Source organism: Schistocerca cancellata, chromosome 4, assembly GCF_023864275.1.
Source record: "Schistocerca cancellata isolate TAMUIC-IGC-003103 chromosome 4, iqSchCanc2.1, whole genome shotgun sequence".
Classification (NCBI taxonomy): Eukaryota; Metazoa; Arthropoda; class Insecta; order Orthoptera; family Acrididae; genus Schistocerca; species Schistocerca cancellata.
In genome coordinates this window covers 317,612,377-317,629,589 of record NC_064629.1, presented here as the reverse complement: position 1 = coordinate 317,629,589, position 17,213 = coordinate 317,612,377, and positions in this window count along the sequence as shown.

The following is a 17,213-nucleotide window of genomic DNA, read 5'->3' as shown; positions in this document are numbered from 1 at the left end:
CTGAGAACTAAACCTAGGGCGCTATTAACGTAAATAACTGAATGCAAAACTATTATAAAAATTTTCAAAACTCCACTCTACAAGTATTGACGGAGGCAAATATTTGCTTGGTTCTATCAATAATTTATGCAAAACATTCTCCTTTCCAAGAATTAGAGCTTACTTTCTACGAACAGAGTCTGTTCCTACCATGGCTATTGCACTCGCGTAGGAAACAATAATAACTTGGTACAGCCAGGTGCCAGTCTTAATAATGAGGAAAGAACTTTAAAATTCACTCCATCTTTCTATTTCATCATCATCATCATCATCATCAGCCAATTCAATCATTAGATGATGTGGCCTCTTCGAGTCGTGGATTCAGGTAGGCTTTCAGCAGTCTTCTCCAAGTGGGACGGTCTTGGGCAGTTCTCTGCCAGGTGTTACCAGCGATCTTCTTGATGTCTTTGTCCCATCTGTCTGGTGGTCTTCCTCTAGGCCTCCGGTGCTCTCTCGGACTCCACTCCAGTACTAGCTTCGTCCACCTGTTGTCTTTTCTTCTTGCGACGTGGCCAGCCCACTGCCATTTCAAGGAACCTACTCTCTCTAAGATGTCATTAACCTTCGTCACAGACCGGATGTCATCTGCCCTTTTCCTGTCCTTTCTTGTATAGCCCAGCATTGATCTCTCCATGGCTCTCTGTGCTGTCCTAAGTTTCCCTTTTGTGAATGAGTTCAGTGTCCATGTCTCGCATCCGTACGTCATCACAGGAAGAATGCATTGATCAAATACTACTTTCTTCAGATTTACTGGCATTTTTGATCTGAATACTTTTGAATTCTTCCCAAATGCTTGCCAACCAAGCTTGATGCGTCGATAGATTTCTGGTCTTATGTCTCCCTTCATATTTATAATCTGGCCAAGGTAGACATATTCACTGACCTCTTCTAGTAGACTGTCCTTGACTTTCACATCTCCAGCTGGGACCCATTTGTTGGATATTACTTTTGTTTTGGAAAGGTTCAAGTTCAAGCCAATCAGCTGACATTCCGATGCAAGATCTGTAACTAAGTTTTGGAGCTCTGCGAAGTCTTTGGCCAGTAAGGCAATATCATCAGCAAATCTCAAGTTGGTAAGCCTTCTTCCATTAATTCTGATTCCCTTACCTTCCCAGCTCAGCTTTGACATAGCCATTTCCAATACAGCAGAGAATAGTTTTGGGGAGATGGGATCGCCTTGCTTGACACCCCTCATGATGCGGAATTCTTGAGTTGATTCGCCGATGTTAACATAAGCTGAAGAATTCTCGTAGATTTTCCTGAGCACTTCAATGTATGCTGCTCCCACTCCTTGCTCACTCAAAGCTTGGAGGACAGCTACATGGCTAACGGAGTCAAATGCCTTTTCAAAGTCAACAAAGGCAATGCAGAGAGGCAGTTGGTATTCATTCGCTCTGCTTATCACTTCACTAACGGTCAGAATGTGGTCAATAGTGCTAAAATTGCTTCGGAATCCAGCTTGTTCTATAGGTTGGGCTAAGTCTAGGGTGGATCTAATTCGATTTAACAAGATCTATTTATATTTCACTTATTCTACTCAAATGAAGCGTTTTTGATATTTTGATAAGTTTCTTGATTGTTAGCATATACCACTTACACAGAATTAACGTGCTACCATTGTGAAAAAACACAGCGTTAAGACTTATCTTAGAAGCTGCATTGAAGAGTCGAGATTGATCATTACTGTGTATCACAATCATTACGTCAGTTAGACCGTCTATGTCTTTGCAGTATTTTACACAAAGTCCATTTAAAGAGCTAGTAAAATTCTGAAGGTCGGTTACAAGTTTTGACACTATAAACGTGTCGTATAGATACTTAGCTACTCTGAACTTGAGGCCATAATTTCTGCCTTATTTTTAGGACGTTCTTTAACACTGATGAGTCCATTGACCTCCCTTTTTGTTATTTCATGAATAGAGGATGATCTTTTTGGAAAGGAGTATGCATCTACAGAGCTTCCACCAACTTATTCAATCCATGAGGTACAGGCTGAATTGTACAGGGTATAAAATATCATGCAGACTCTTTTGCTTAAAGCAGGTCATGAGTATCGCTGGTCAGCTTCCTCCAGATGTTCGACAGTCCAGATGCTACATAACGTCTTACCCATTTCTGTACACACTGAAGTTACATGACCACCTAGTACTGGTTGCCTTTCTTACCGCCAAAATACAATAGATATGCTTTTTTTTTATAGAAGGCCCAATTCAACATTTCGTCGTAGTAAGTCATTTCATCGCAATTGTAGTATACGTTACTGCTTTATTAGCTCATTCGTGATGCAATTTTGTACTTGACTGGTAAATGTGGAAATGGAGGACCTTATTTCTCAACTTTCTAAATATTCATTTCTGATCCCGATATATTGTTCCACTCTACAAAGAAACACTGTGTGAAAACTTTTTGCTCAAGCAGAAAACTACAGAGCGGCCCCCAACGACTTTGTGGTTCTTAATTAATATTTTGAGATGAAATTTCGTTGAGATTTTTCGTTTCCAATTGCATTTATACTTCAGTAATGGAAATGAACGTGAATTTCCATTGATGAAGTTAATATGTGATCTTTATTTAGACTCTTGCGAGTTGATACTGTTAACTTAATGTGAAATAATATGCGATATTTAATAAATATTATGAGCCACGGTTATAGTGTTATTATTAGAGTTTCATCATTATTCTTATTCTCCTTATTATTATTCCTATTATTATTATTTACCTACAACATCTACAGTATCTACAAGATTACTCTGCAATTCACATTTAAGTGCTTGGCAGAGGGTTCATCGAACCACAATCATACTATCTCTCTACCGTTCCACTCCCGAACAGCGCGCGGGAAAAACGAACACCTAAACCTTTCTGTTCGAGCTCTGATTTCTCTTATTTTATTTTGATGATCATTCCTACCTATGTAGGTTGGGCTCAACAAAATATTTTCGCATTCGGAAGAGAAAGTTGGTGACTGAAATTTCGTAAATAGATCTCGCCGCGACGAAAAACGTCTTTGCTTTAATGACTTCCATCCCAACTCGCGTATCATATCTGCCACACTCTCTCCCCTATTACGTGATAATACAAAACGAGCTGCTCTTTTTTCCACCCTTTCGATGTCCTCCGCCAATTCCACCTGGTAAGGATCCCACACCGCGCAGCAATATTCTAACAGAATACGAACGAGTGTAGTGTAAGCTGTGTCTTTAGTGGACTTGTTGCATCTTCTAAATGTCCTGCCAATGAAACGCAACCTTTGGCTCGCCTTCCCCACAATATTATCTATGTGGTCTTTCCAACTGAAGTTGTTCGTAGTTTTAACACCCAGGTACTTAGTTGAATTGACAGCCTTGAGAATTGTACTATTTATCGAGTAATCGAATTCCAACGGATTTCTTTTGCAACTCATGTGGATCACCTCACACTTTTCGTTATTTAACGTCAACTGCCACCTGCCACACCATACATCAATCTTTTCTAAATCGCTTTGCAACCGATACTGGTCTTCGGATTACCTTACTAGACGGTGAATTACAGCATCATCTGCGAACAACCTAAGAGAACTGCTCAGATTGTCACCCAGGTCATTTATATAGATCAGGAACAGCAGAGGTCCCAGAACGCTTCCCTGGGGAACACCTGATATCACTTCAGTTTTACTTGATGATTTGCCGTCTATTACTACGAACTGCGACCTTCCTGAGAGGAAATCACGAATCCCGTCGCACAATTGAGACGATACCCCACAGGCCCGCAGCTTGATTAGAAGTCGCTTGTGAGGAACGGTGTCAAAAGCTTTCCGGAAATCTAGACACCGGACATATAGGACTACTTTAAGTCTTATACATACATTGTTGCTTTCTTTGAAGCTCAGATGTCTTAGTGAGTGCGCTTGTTTATGCTCGGAGGGGCACCGCCCTTTTTTTGTGTGCTAATCTCGGTGTAACCCCTTCGTCAGTGTCTTTTTACCGAAGAAATCCCTGTCACAGGCGTCATCGGGATTGATTTGTATTTGTTGGAGGTCTTCTTCGGTATTCCTAAACCAGGGCGTTGTAATTTTCGGATTTCAATAAAAAGTGGACGTTCTTCTTAGTTATTCTGGTTCTGTCCATCCGTTTGAGGTGACTGCAGAATCGTACACGTCTTTTGGTGACTGATTCTCTAATTATTTCTACCTTGTCATACATTCATTTTGGAGCTTTCTCGGTGAATGTCTTCTTCTAATAGGATCCTATGATAGTCCTAATGATTTTACACACCTTTTTTCCTCTAGTTCTTCGAGTAGGCCTTTATTTGCATTTGAGGATTAGGTTTAACTGCGTACATAGTTGGCTATTGTTTACAACGGCACAGACGGTGTTTAGAAAGGATAGATAGAATCCAACCGGTGGTGGCGTGTTTGTCGCTGTTAGTAGTAGTTTATCCTGTAGTGAAATAGAAGTGGATAGTTCCTGTGAATTATTATGGGTGGAGGTGATACTCAGCAACCGAGCTAGGTTAATAATTGGCTCCTTTTACCGACCTCCCGACTCAGCAGCATTAATGGCAGGACAACTGAGAGAAAATCTGGAATACATTTCACATAAATTTCCTCAGCATGTTATAGTCTTAGGTGGAGATTTCAATATACTAGATATAGAGTGGGACACTCAGATGTTTAGGACGGGTGGTAGGGACAGAGCATCGAGTGACATTATACTGAGTGCACTATTCGAAAATGACCTCGAGCAATTAAACAGAGAACCGACTCATGGAGATAACATCTTGGACCTACTGATGACAAATAGACTCGAACTTTTGGACTCTGTAAGCGCAGAACAGGTAATCAGTGATCATAAGGCCGTTGCAGCATCCCTGAATATGAAAATAAATAGGAATATAAAAAAGGGAGGAAGGTTTATCTGTTTAGCAAGAGTAATAGGAGGCAGATTTCAGACTACCTAACAGATCAAAATGAAAATTTATGTTCCGACACTGAGAATGTTAAGTGTTTATGGAAAAAGTTCAAAGGAATCGTAAAATGCGTTTAAGACAGGTACGTGCCGAGTAAAACTGTGAGGGACGGGAAAAACCCACCATGGTTCAACAACGAAGTTAGGAAACTACTGCGAAAGCAAAGAGGCTTCACTGCAAATTTAAACGCAGCCAAACCTCTCAGACAAACAAAAGCTAAACGCTGTCAAAGTTAGCGTAGGAGGACTATGCGTGAAGCGTTCAGTGAATTCGAAAGTATAATTCTATGTACCGACTTGACAAAAAATCCTAGCAAGTTCTGGTCTTACGTTAAATCAGTAAGTGTATCGAAACAGCATATCCAGGCACTCTGGGATGATAATGGCATTGAAACAGAGGATGACACGCGTAAAGCTGAAACACTAAACACCTTTTTTCCGAAGCTGTTGAACAGAGGAAGACCGCACTGCAGTTCCTTCTCTAAATCCTCGCACGAACGAAAAAATGGTTGACATCGAAATAAGTGTTCAAGGAAAAAAAAGCAACTGAAATCATTCAAGAGAGGAAAGTCCACTGGACCTGACGGGATACCAATTCCATTCTAAACAGAGTACGTCAAAGAACTGGCCCCCATTCTAACAGCCGTGTACCGCAAGTCTCTAGACGAACGAAAGGTTCCAAATGATTGGAAAAGAGCACAGGTAGTTGCAGTTTTCAAGAAGGGTCGTCAATCAGATGCGCAAAACTATAGGCCTAAATCTCTGACATCGATCTGTTGCAGAATTTTTGAACACGTTTTTTGCTCGCGTATCATGTCGTTTCTGGACACCCAGAATCTACTCTGTAGTAATCAACATGAATTCCGGAAACAGCGAGCGTGTGAGACCCAACTCGCTTTATTTGTTCATGAGACCCAGAAAATATTACATAAAGGCTCCCAGGTAGATGCCATTTTCCTGGACTTCCGGATGGTGTTCGACAGAGCTCCGCACTGTCGCCTGATAAACAAAGTAAGAGCCTACGGAATATCATACTAGCTGTGTCGCTGTATTGAAGAGTTTTTAGCAAACAGAACACAGCATGTTGTTCTCAATGGAGAGACGTCTACAGACGTTAAAGTAACCTCTGGCGTGTCACGGGGGAGTGTTATGGAGCCATTGCTTTCCACAATATACATAAATGACCTAGTAGATAGTGTCGGAAGTTCCATGCGGCTTTTCGCGGATGATGCTGTAGTATACAGAGAAGTTGCAGCATTAGAAAATTGCAGCGAAATGCAGGAAGATCTGCAGCGGATAGGCACTTGGTGCAGGGAGTGGCAACTGACCCTTAACATAGACAAATGTAATGTATTGCGAATACATATAAAGAAGGATCCTTTATTGTTTGATTATATGATAGCGGAACAAACACTGGTAGCAGTTACTTCTGTAAAATATCTGGGAGTATGCGTACGGAACGATTTGAAGTGGAATGATCATATAAAATTAATTGTTGCAAGGCGGGTGCCAGGTTGAGATTCATTGGGAGAGTCCTTAGAAAATGAAGTCCATCAACAAAGGAGGTGGCTTACAAAACACTCGTTCGACCTATATTTGAGTATTGCTTATCAGTATGGGATCCGTACCATGACGGGTTGACAGAGGAGATAGAGAAGATCCAAAGAAGAGCTGCGCGTCTCGTCACAGGGTTATTTGCCAAGCGTGATAGCGTTACGGAGATGTTTAGCAAACTCAAGTGGTAGACACTGCAAGAGAGGCGCCCTGCATTGCGGTGTAGCTTGCTCGCCAGGTTTCGAGAGGGTGCGTTTCTGGATGAGGTATCGAATATACTCGTATTGCTTCCCCTTACTTATACCTCCAGAGGAGATCATGAATGTAAAATTAGAGAGATTCAAGCTCGCGCAGAGGCTTTCCGGCAGTCGTTCTTCCCGCAAACCATACGCGACTGGAACAGGAAAAGGACGTAATGACAGTGGCACGTAAAGTGCCCTCCGCCACACACCGTTGGGTGGCTTGCGGAGTGTAAATGTGGATGTAGATGTAGCTTCATATCCACAGCTTTGGGTTTTTTTAAATGGCATTTTTGTTATAGTGACATTTTTTAAGCTATTTCAAACTTCCGTTTTAGTCCCTATAGTGAATCTTTGTCCGGTCCGTTTTTCATAATGATCCCACCCTGGTTCTTAAATTTTTGTTGTATTATTATTATTGGGCTGTTATTATTGTACGGTATCTATATTTATATTTCTATAATTTTATGTAATTGAGTAGCATCAACTTCCTCCACTATTCACTATAGAAATTAAAAAATCATGTTACGTCTCCTAAGAAGACTACGTTTCCGGTCAGATCAATGGATCCAAAACTACCCTTAGACAGGCAAGTTTTAAATCATTTCTTCTGGAGTTGAAGAGGCGTAGAGATTACAATAGAGGAAAGAACAACGTTAGTGATTCAAAAAGTTTCGACTGTTCGCACGAATTCTGACTACTGGAACTACCAGCTGCGTTGAAATTTTGCTCAAATTCTGACGAATGGAAGGGTGTAAGGAAACATTTGATCAGAACTGCAGACAAAGGAAAAAGACAAAAAATTGTGGAAGTTATGGACGATTCCTTTGACATAGCTCATGAAGATGCTTTGGAGTAGATGAACAAGAAGACGCGAATTTACTAACGCTTCAGCTCCAAAAAGAATAAACACCCTCCAAGTGTGGTGCAGATCAAAATGGAACAACGTTTTATAGCCCATGAATTTGGTGCTTAAAGAAATTATTCAGCATCAACAAGCGAAAGCGGTGGTGTATGTAACCTTAGAAAAAAGTAATCGTTCAGCGTTGAACAGAGAACAACAACAGCAAATAACGGCAGCACAGTTAGGTGCGCCGACATTTTTGCACTTTCTGTAGAAATTTCGTCGACTCTGTTATGGTAGAACATTTGGTACAGAGCTGACACTTTTCAGAAGATGGTGGCAATGAAATGCTTGATCATGTCCAGTTTACCATTGAATTTCTTGAACAACACTTTTTCACACAGAAACAACACCGAGATAATGACTTTGAATTTGTTCAGTTAACTGTGCAGCAGTTTGAGGAGCGGGGTCTGATTTTGTAATCCGTGAGGTGCACATCACGCTAGGCGAGTTATAAACGCAATTGTCGCATTCTAATTATACTTTTTTAATATAATTTATCCCCCCCATGAACCATGGACCTTGCCGTTGGTGGGGAGGCTTGCGTGCCTCAGCGATACAGATGGCCGTACCGTAGGTGCAACCACAACGGAAGGGTATCTGTTGAGAGACCAGACAAACATGTGGTTCCTGAAGAGGGGCAGCAACCTTTTCAGTAGTTGCAGGGGCAACAGTCTGGATGATTGACTGATCTGGCCTTGTAACATTAACCAAAACGGCCTTGCTGTGCTGGTACTGCGAACGGCTGAAAGCAAGGGGAAACTACGGCCGTAATTTTTCCCGAGGACATGCAGCTCTACTGTATGATTAAATGATGATGGCGTCCTCTTGGGTAAAATATTCCGGAGGTAAAATAGTCCCCCATTCGGATCTCCGGGCGGGGACTACTCAGGAGGACGTCGTTATCAGGAGAAAGAAAACTGGCGTTCTACGGATCGGAGCGTGGAATGTCAGATCCCTTAATCGGGCAGGTAGGTTAGAAAATTTAAAAAGGGAAATGGATAGGTTAAAGTTAGATATAGTGGGAATTAGTGAAGTTCGGTGGCAGGAGGAACAAGACTTTTGGTCAGGTGACTACAGGGTTATAAATACAAAATCAAATAGGGGTAATGCAGGAGTAGGTTTAATAATGAATAAAAAAATAGGAGTGCGGGTTAGCTACTACAAACAGCATAGTGAACGCATTATTGTGGCCAAGATAGACACAAAACCCATGCCTACTACAGTAGTACAAGTTTATATGCCAACTACCTCTGCAGATGATGAAGAAATAGATGAAATGTATGACGAGATAAAAGAAATTATTCAGGTAGTGAAGGGAGACGAAAATTTAATAGTCATGGGTGACTGGAATTCGTCAGTAGGAAAAGGGAGAGAAGGAAACATAGTAGGTGAATATGGATTGGGGGGAAGGAATGAAAGAGGAAGCCGCCTTGTAGAATTTTGCGCTGAGCATAACTTAATCATAGCCAACACTTGGTTCAAGAATCATAAAAGAAGGTTGTATACCTGGAAGAATCCTGGAGATACTAAAAGGTATCAGATAGATTATATAATGGTAAGACAGAGATTTAGGAACCAGGTTTTAAATTGTAAGACATTTCCTGGGGCAGATGTGGATTCTGACCACAACCTATTGGTTATGAACTGCAGATTGAAACTGAAGAAACTGCAAAAAGGTGGGAATTTAAGGAGATGGGACCTGGATAAACTGAAAGAACCAGAGGTTGTAGAGAGTTTCAGGGAGAGCATAAGGGAACAATTGACAGGAATGGGGGAAAGAAATACAGTAGAAGAAGAATGGGTAGCTCTGAGGGATGAAGTAGTGAAGGCAGCAGAGGATCAAGTAGGTAAAAAGACGAGGGCTAATAGAAATCCTTGGGTAACAGAAGAAATATTGAATTTAATTGATGAAAGGAGAAAATATAAAAATGCAGTAAATGAAGCAGGCAAAAAGGAATACAAACGTCTCAAAAATGATATCGACAGGAAGTGCAAAATGGCTAAGCAGGGATGGCTAGAGGACAAATGTAAGGATGTAGAGGCTTGTCTCACTAGGGGTAAGATAGATACTGCCTACAGGAAAATTAAAGGGACCTTTGGAGAGAAGAGAACCTCTTGTATGAATATCAAGAGCTCAGATGGCAACCCAGTTCTAAGCAAAGAAGGGAAGGCAGAAAGGTGGAAGGAGTATATAGAGGGTTTATACAAGGGCGATGTACTTGAGGACAATATTATGGAAATGGAAGAGGATGTAGATGAAGACGAAATGGGAGATAAGATACTGCGTGAAGAGTTTGACAGAGCACTGAAAGACCTGAGTCGAAACAAGGCCCCCGGAGTAGACAACATTCCATTGGAACTACTGACGGCCTTGGGAGGGCCAGTCCTGACACAACTCTACCATCTGGTGAGCAAGATGTATGAAACAGGCGAAATACCCTCAGACTTCAAGAAGAATATAATAATTCCAATCCCAAAGAAAGCAGGTGTTGATAGATGTGAAAATTACCGAACTATCAGTTTAATAAGTCACAGCTGCAAAATACTTACGCGAATTCTTTACAGACGAATGGAAAAACTGGTAGAAGCCGACCTCGGGGAAGATCAGTTTGGATTCCGTAGAAATGTTGGAACACGTGAAGCAATACTGACCTTACGACTTATCTTAGAAGAAAGATTAAGAAAAGGCAAACCTACGTTTGTAGCATTTGTAGACTTAGAGAAAGCTTTTGACAATGTTAACTGGAATACCCTCTTTCAAATTCTGAAGGTGGCAGGGGTAAAATACAGGGAGCGAAAGTCTATTTACAGTTTGTACAGAAACCAGATGGCAGTTATAAGAGTCGAGGGACATGAAAGGGAAGCAGTGCTTGGGAAAGGAGTAAGACAGGGTTGTAGCCTCTCCCCGATGTTATTCAATCTGTATATTGAGCAAGCAGTAAAGGAAACAAAAGAAAAATACGGAGTAGGTATTAAAATTCATGGAGAAGAAGTAAAAACTTTGAGGTTCGCCGATGACATTGTAATCCTGTCAGAGACAGCAAAGGACTTGGAAGAGCAGTTGAACGGAATGGACAGTGTCTTGAAAGGAGGATATAAGATGAACATCAACAAAAGCAAAACGAGGATAATGGAATGTAGTCAAATTAAGTCGGGTGATGCTGAGGGAATTAGATTAGGAAATGAGACACTTAAAGTAGTAAAGGAGTTTTGCTATTTAGGGAGTAAAATAACCGATGATGGTCGAAGTAGAGAGGATATAAAATGTAGACTGGCAATGGGAAGGAAAGCGTTTCTCAAGAAGAGGAATTTGTTAACATCGAGCATAGATTTAGGTGTCAGGAAGTCGTTTCTGAAAGTATTTGTATGGAGTGTAGCCATGTATGGAAGTGAAACATGGACGATAACTAGTTTGGACAAGAAGAGAATAGAAGCTTTCGAAATGTGGTGCTACAGAAGAATGCTGAAGATAAGGTGGGTAGATCACGTAACTAATGAGGAGGTATTGAATAGGATTGGGGAGAAGAGAAGTTTGTGGCACAACTTGACTAGAAGAAGGGATCGGTTGGTAGGACATGTTTTGAGGCATCAAGGGATCACAAATTTAGCGTTGGAGGGTAGTGTGGAGGGTAAAAATCGTAGAGGGAGACCAAGAGATGAATACACTAAGCAGATTCAGAAGGATGTAGGTTGCAGTAGATACTGGCAGATGAAGAAGCTTGCACAGGATAGAGTAGCATGGAGAGCTGCATCAAACCAGTCTCAGGACTGAAGACCACAACAACAACAACAATATAATTTATATCGTGGAGAGGAGAGCTCTTTAAGCAAGAAGTTATTTTTCTGTTCGTGCGTAGGCACGAGCCTGGCTTCTGACATCAGAAGTAATTTAAACACATTACCATGCTTTAATCGGTCAACTGAAAAATTATCAGAAGATTGAACCGGTAATCAGTAAGGCAACTGGAAAAAGTTTTCAAATGCTCTGCAGTTCTTAGTTCCTGAAACCTTGGCTCTTTTCGTATTTGATGGTGAAGTTCCAGTTGCAGTTAAGGAAATTTCCACCCAAGTTCTGCTGCAAGCAGAGGAACATGAAGAAGTGGAAGAAGAAATAAAATTAGGCAAAATAGATATAATCTGCTTTAAAGTGATTTGTCTTTTAACATGAATAGAGTTATTATATTTTGTACCTATTGGCTCAAAAACTGTCTTCGTCAGATCTTCTATCAGAACCAACATCCTCAGTAGAGAACTGTCTACAAGACAGTATGATCCTGGTTGTTCGAAGCGAAAAAAATCAGAACACAAATGATGTTTGCAGAATGAGGTACCAAATCCTATATTAGAATTACTTTTTCGCAAAAGATGGAACAAAATGGTTCAAATGGCTCTGAGCACTATGGAACTTAACTGCTGTGGTCATCAGTACCCTAGAACTTAGAACTACTTAAACCTAACTAACCTAAGGACATCATACACATCCATGCCCGAGGCAGGATTCGAACCTGCGACCGTAATGGTCGCGCGGTTCCAGACTGAAGCGCCTAGAACCGCCTAGAACGGACACTCCGGCCGGCATAAGGTGGAACAAGTTCTTTATGGAGATTATAAACAAACCCGAACTGTTGGTAAGTTCTTATTTCTAAAAAAAAAAACTAATGGTCGATGTCCGTTCGCTCGCGTCACGTTTCCGTTCAAGAAGGTTTTAAAATAAAACGCCTTTCTTTCATAGAAGAAATGTTTATAATTAATGTATCATATATTTAGCTTTATTTTTATTGTTCTCAGGAAGTTTTGGAAAGTATAATTTAATATTTGATTTAGTTTGTTTCATAACAAGTGCTGCGTTGGCGTTGTAATGTCCCCGGAAATTTATTTTATTGGACAGTTAGTGAATACTAATGGCCCTGAGTCTTCACCTCCATAAAAACCCCATTGTTGTTCTGAATTCAGTGGAACTCTTCCAGCCCACGTCTAAGGAGAATTACTGCTGCCCGTACTTTGAGTGATTACTATTCACGGAACTATGCCAGGCGAGAGCAATCAGCCCACACTTCGTGACGCCGTTCGTACTACACCGCTCATTCGCTTCACAACGACAATGCCCTGACAGAAAACGCACTGCTTACCTCATACACTTGTAATGTAGGCTCCTCCCACACAAGGGATCTGGTGGGGCCATATTTCCTGTTGCTTTTGAGTGGAACCACTTCCTAGTAAAACAATTTCAAACAAGAAAATGTCGGTGTAACAATAAAGCGCTGGATACAGATAATCGCTAATAAGTATTTCCCAAAACAAAAACCTGTAAAGAAAATCGAAAGAGAACTGTTTCCTTAAGAGATTTTTTGTACACTATTTACTGAAAAAAGATAATGTTAGTAAAATCTAATTTCACGGTGGGTTTACGTTGATTAGCTGCGCTGCCTTCAATTCTCTATGGCGACGTAGTTCATAACTATTCCTAAGTATGTGAATAACAGTCGAAAAGAAACTATATAGTTAATAGTCACAAAAAACTGAAGGTTCAATGAAATGCCAATGTTACAACACACATTAGAGTTTATATTATTGATTTAGTGACAGGTACTACAAAAAAAATGTGATCGTGTGGCATTGTTGGCCGATAGGTTCCAGCTGGAGAAGTTCGGCAGCCGAGTACAAATCTTATTTCAGGTGGGGACACATAGGGCGACTTGTGTGCCGCTGATGCCAATGAATACAACACAACACTCAGTCCATGAGCAGAGAAAATTTCCAAACCGGCCGACAATCGAACCCGGATCCGTTGCAGGGTAGGCAAACACGTCACCACTCGGCTAAGCGGGTGGACGATACTTCGAAAAGAATATTACTAAAATGTATTGCGTCTCTCCAACCTAATCTGTCATGAGCAAGCCTGAATCCACTTCAACCTGCATAATGCTATTCATCCCTTTGTCTCTCTCTACGAATCCCTCCTCCCAACACTTCTCTCCACCACTCACTATTCTCTTCTTGTCTGAACTGCATATCATCCGTATTTACTCCGGACAAGACTACACTCCATACAAACACCTTCAGAAATGACTTCCTAACCCTTAAATTTATATTAGATGTTAATAAATTCCTCTCTTTCAGATATTATTTTCATGCTATTGCCAGACTGCATCTTATATCCCCTCCACGTCGGCAATCAGTTATTTTGCTGCCCAAACAGCTAAACTCGTCTACTATTTTTAGTGTCACGTTTTCTAAGCTAATTCCTTCAGCATCACCTGATTTAATTCGACTACATTCCATTAATCTCGTCTTACTTTTGTTGAAATTTATCTCACAATCTCTTTTCCAGCCGCTATTCATTTCGTTCGACTGCTCTTCCAAGTCGTTTGCTGTGTGTGACAGAACTACAATGTCATCGCCAAACCTCAGTTTTTATTTCTGCTCCCTGGAATTTAAATTCCATTTCAAAATTTCTTTTCGATTTCCAGTATTGCTCAATATACAGATTGAATAACATGGGGGATGGCTTACCACTGTTTCTCACTTCCTCCTCAAGTACAGCCTCCCTTACATGTCCTTCTTGTCATAAGTGCACTCTCGTTTCTGTACAAGCTGTAGATAAACTTTTGCTACATGTATTTTTTACCCGGTAACTTCAGAATTTCAAAGAGTGCATTCAAGTTAACTTTGTTAAAATTTTCTCTAAATCTACAAATGCTATGAACGTAAATTTGCCTTTGTTCATACTGTTTTCTAAGATACGATGAAGAGTCATTGCCGGCCGGGGTGGCCGAGTGGTTCTAGGCGCTACAGTCTGGCGCAGCGCGACTGCTATGGTCGCAGGTTCGAATCCTGCCTCGGGCATGGATGTGTGTGATGTCCTTAGGTTAGTTAGGTTTAAGTAGTTCTAAGTTCTAGGGGACTGATGACCTCACAAGTTAAGTCCCATAGTGCTCAGAGCCATTTGAACCATTTGAATTGTGAAGAGTCAGTATTACCTCGGGTGTTCCTATGCATCTACAGAACATAAACTGAACTTCCCCGATATCTGCCTCTAAGATTTTTTTTTCATTCTTCTGTAAATAAATTGTGTTACGATTTTGCAACCATCAGTTACTAAACTGATGGTTCGTAATATTTCCACTAGTCAGCATCGGCCTACTTCGGAAGAGAGATCATTACATTCATCTTCATGCCTGACAACATTTCGGCTATCTTACATAGCAAATGGAATAGTTTTGTGCTGCCTGACTCTCACAAGGATCTCAGTAATTCTAATGTCTTCTACTCCAGCGGCTTTATTTCAAATTAGATTTTTTACTGTTTTGTCAAATTAATCTCGCAGTATCATATCTTCCTCCTCTCCTTCCACAATAGCGCTTACAAATTACTTCCCATTACATAGATCCTGTATATAGTTCTTCCACTGTTCAGCCTTCCCTTGTTTGCTTAATACAGGCTTGCGATCAGGGATCTGAACATTCGTACAGGCAGTTCTCTTTTCGCAGTACAGGCTTGCAATCAGGGAACTTAATATCAATACAGATATTTCTCTTTTCTCCAAAGGTCTCTTTAAGTTTCATATAGGCCGCATCTATGTTCCCGATAGACATACATCTACATGTACATACAAGCAAATGTGGTGCATGGTTATCCTATACCAGAACTAATCATTTCCTTTGCGGTTCCACTCGCAAACAGAGCGATACGAAAACGACTATATGTCTCTGCATGAGCCCTGATTTCTCTTGTCTTATCTCCATAATCCTTATGCGAAATGTGCGGAGGCGGCAGTAGCATCCTTCTGCAGTCAGCTTCAAATGCCGCTTCTCTAAATTTTCTCAATACCGTTCCTCGAAAAGAACGTCGCATCCCCTCAGGAAATCCAATTTGAGATCCCGAAGCATGTTCGTAATACTTGCGTGTTGTTCGAAACCAACGGTAACAAATCCAGCGTTCCGACTCTGAATTGCTTCGATGTCTTCCTTTGACCCGACTTGGTGGGAATCCCAAACATTCGAGCAGTACTTAATAATGACCGCACTAGTGCTCTGCATGCGGCCTGCTTTACAGATGAACCAGACATTCCCAAAATTATCCCAATAAACTAACGTCGACCATTCGCGTTCCCTATTACGAATCTTACATGCTCTCCCCATTTGATATTACTCTGCAAAGCCTCGATATTTAATCGACATGACTCCTGTCAAGCAGCACACTACTAATACTGTATTCGAACAATATGAGTTTGTTTTTCCTACTCATCTACATTCACTTACATTCTTCTAGATGCAGACTTAGCTGCCATTCATCAAAGCAATTACAAATTCAAATGGCTCTGAGCACTATGGGACTTAACATCTGAGGTCATCAGTGCCCTAGACTTGGAACTACTTAAACCTAATTAACCTAAGGACAACACACACATCCTCGCCCGGGGCAGGATTCGAATCTGCGACAGCGGCCGTCCAAACCAATTACCAATTTTGTCTGTCACCTTGTATTATCCTGCATTCGTTCAAAGACGACACCTTCCCGTACACCACAGCATCATCAGCAAACAGCAGCAGATTGCTGCTCACTCTGTCCGCAAGATCATTTATGTGCACTGACCGAAAAACCATCGCAACACCAAAATATAATTAATGCAGGGTAATGAAATTTCGGCAATACATTTCTCTAGGTAACATATTTTAGTGATTAACACTGCAAGGTCACAGGTCAATGTAAGCGCGATATAAGCCACTGCAAATGTGAAATTCTGGTACTTTAACCAGTGTAACCGACAGAATGTTAATGTAAGCATGCAAACGTGCATGCATTGTGTTGTACAGGTGTCGGATGTCAGATTGTGGGATCGTGTTCCTTGCCCGTTGCACTTGGTCGGTCAATACAGGGACGGTTAATGCTGTTTGTGGATGGCGCTGGATTCGTCGTACGATTATGTCCCAAATGGGTTCGATTGGAAACATCTACATCTACATTTATACTCCGCAAGCCACCCAACGGTGTGTGGCGGAGGGCACTTTACGTGCCACTGTCATTACCTCCCTTTCCTGTTCCAGTCGCGTATGGTTCGCGGGAAGAACGACTGTCTGAAGGCCTCTGTGCGCGCTCTAATCTCTCTAATTTTACATTAGTGATCTCCTCGGGAGGTATAAGTAGGGGGAAGCAATATATTCGATACCTCATCCAGAAACGCACCCTCTCGAAACCTGGCGAGCAAGCTACACCGCGATGCAGAGCGCCTCTCTTGCAGAGTCTGCCACTTGAGTTTGTTAAACATCTCCGTAACGCTATCACGGTTACCAAATAACCCTGTGACGAAACGCGCCGCTCTTCTTTGAATCTTCTCTATCTCCTCCGTCAACCCGATCTGGTACGGATCCCATACTGATGAGCAATACTCAAGTATAGGTCGAACGAGTGTTTTGTAAGCCACCTCCTTTGTTGATGGACTACATTTTCTAAGGACTCTCCCGATGAATCTCAACCTGGTACCCGCCTTACCAACAATTAATTTTATATGATCATTCCACTTCAAAT